This window comes from Theropithecus gelada, chromosome 13 (assembly GCF_003255815.1).
Source record: "Theropithecus gelada isolate Dixy chromosome 13, Tgel_1.0, whole genome shotgun sequence".
Taxonomy (NCBI): domain Eukaryota; kingdom Metazoa; phylum Chordata; class Mammalia; order Primates; family Cercopithecidae; genus Theropithecus; species Theropithecus gelada.
The window spans coordinates 55,890,852-55,893,524 of record NC_037681.1 but is presented as its reverse complement, the minus strand read 5'-3'; the positions used below and the strand labels follow the sequence as shown (position 1 = coordinate 55,893,524).

The window sequence follows — 2,673 nt, the reverse complement described above, 5'->3', positions numbered from 1 at the left end:
GTTTTTTTCATAATGTTTGAAGTTAAAAGACAGAGATCCTGATTTGATACTTCTTGGGGAAATAACTTCCTCAACTGCAAAATGCTCATGACAGACTAGGAATCACAAGAATATAAGACAGTCTTGCAAAAGCAAGAGCATAACATGGCAAGAGAACGAACGTGCAGAACAGAATATTGGTTATTGCTAAACTGTCAGATCCACTTACTAACTAAGAATATAGGAGTATGAACACTGTAAAACTGTGCCTGAACTAATGGAATTTGGATATTGAAAAAATAGAACTCCATTTACAAAATCAGTTGTTCAGAATACAAATAGGTCAATTGAATGAATTTATAAATGAATACAAATTTCATTCCCTAGTAAACATTACTATGAAGCATTCCCTATGAAACATCAAATTAAAAAAGGGTTATTCAAATATCTGAACTGGGATCAAGAGGATGTGGCTGTCAAACTAGTATGAAGCGGATAAACATATTATATAACACCTAAAGCAGGACTAGTTGCTCCTTTCTGTATATGTAACTAACCAAATGAATTTAGTTACTGTTATTCCAGACCAGAAGACTGGAATACAGTGACTCCTATCAGTCTACATTTCCTATTTAAATGTTTCTCTATATCATCCATTTCATCTTTCATTTCTCTAGAGAAAGTTCCCTGATTTCCAGAGGAATTATAAATAGAAGTAATTCATTTAGCTAAGACAAAAAAGACAATAGAACGTATTGAAATTTTATTATAAAAAGAAACCAAATTTATATCCGATAGAAAAAAAAATGTTTCCTCATCATTCATGTATTATCCAGAAAATCTTAACATTTTTGATAAAATTACCAGTCTCTCACCTGGGAATACATGTGTAAATATTTTATATGGTGTCTTTAACTTAATGAGTTATCATGGAATAGAAAGTTTTTAAGCCTGAATTACTCAGTACTATTCTACTTTTTAAATTAATTCAAATCTAATTCAATACTATTAAATTAGTATTAATTTAGTATTAATTTATTTATTATTATACTTTCTCAGTGGGACCAAGCACAATGTTAAACATACTATATAGTTTTATTTATGCTCCATAATGTATGTTTTAATGGACACTAATAACAATTTGTGGATTTCTTGCATAATAGTGACATACAGAACTCTAATAGAAAACTTTCACTGAATATTACATATGTATCAGTGACCATAATTTGTCCTGTTCATATGGTATATTTTGTGATCTTCACAAGCTTGTAATGAAGGAAATACTACCAGCATTATTCTTCTCAATAAAGATGAAGAAACAGATGCTTAGAGAGATTAAATAAGTGGCCCCAAGTCACTAACCCGGATATTAAGCAACAGTGTTGATACTGGTAGCAGACCTGTCTGTTTCCAAAACCTGTACTTCTGACCAGTTAACATCTTTGTTTCTAATGTGTATGGCTTGTATGGGTACCCACGTAGAATGGGTACAGTGTTGAACATGACACATCTGTAGCCATGCTTCCCTCATTAGTTTATATCAGAAAAGAAGAGATGGTTTTCCCCATGTCTATCTCTCATCCATCTGATTGTACTCTGCCTTCTCTGTGTGTCAACTACTCCCAAATATTTAGTGCATTCCTAGTTTTCTCTTCAGTGCATCTGTATTCAGGGTTGTGCCTACCTGATAACCTTAGCATCCATGCAGTTGTTTCCCTTTTAATATGTGAGTTATACTTAATAACTCATTCATGCTTATAGTTCATATAAGTAAAATATGTCAATTCTAATTTTAAAGTAAAACACACCCAGTTGTCTCTATCTTCATGTCTTCCTTTGCTTTACTCCAATTCATAGGCTTCTAAACCAGTCATCTAAAATCCCTTTGCCTTCATTTTTTCTCCTTATATTTGTTCTCCAGACAGCAACCAGGTTGATTTTTTAAAAACACACAAAGGTAAGCAGTTAACACACTGGGGTCATACTCCATGATGGCTGGTTGAAGAAATTCACCATTCTGTAGGAAATACGGTTTGTATGGCTGCCTGAAGATCCATGAAGTTTGACTGCCGTGGAGCAATCCCTGTTACCACTCCAAATCCTGGTTTCTGCACCATGCCTCCACTGGGAGGGCCTCTCATTCCACCACCCAGCCCACCTTGAGGGTCTCCAGGACCCTGAAGATGATTATCTCATAGGAAAAATATGGAACACTTCATGAATTTGCATGTCATCCTTGCACAGGGGCCATGCTAATCTCCATATTCTTCCAATTTTAGTATATATGCTGCTAAAGCAAGCATCAAACTAATTTTTACATGAGTAATACCTACATATAAACTACAACATACATGCACATAAACACTAAAACGGTACAAACATAGAGTGAAAAGTTAAAATTCTTCCCACAACTGTTGATTGTATTAGGTTGGTGCAAAGTCATTGTGGTTTTCGCCAAGTTACTTTCAAAAACCACAATTACTTTTGCACCAACCTAATAGTTGACACATATGTGAAAATTGTTGTGTTTTGATCCTGGATGCCTTATAGAATTCTTGTAACTGTTTTTTACCACAACTGAGTACATTGACTCTTGGAATAAAAATTATATTTCCTGCAAAATATACGGTTAGGTGATTTATTAACTATATGTAACTTTTCCTTTCTGATTTATTGTATTGGCTAGATCCTAAA

At 33.8% G+C, this 2,673-nt stretch overlaps 1 non-coding gene across 1 annotated transcript; it reads right to left on the bottom strand.

The window, feature by feature from the left end:
- Window positions 1-2,178: 2,178 nt before the first annotated feature.
- LOC112605538 lies at window positions 2,179-2,282 on the bottom strand. Its single transcript, XR_003115515.1, has one exon. It is a non-coding gene; the product is annotated as a U6 spliceosomal RNA (small nuclear RNA).
- Window positions 2,283-2,673: the final 391 nt, after the last annotated feature.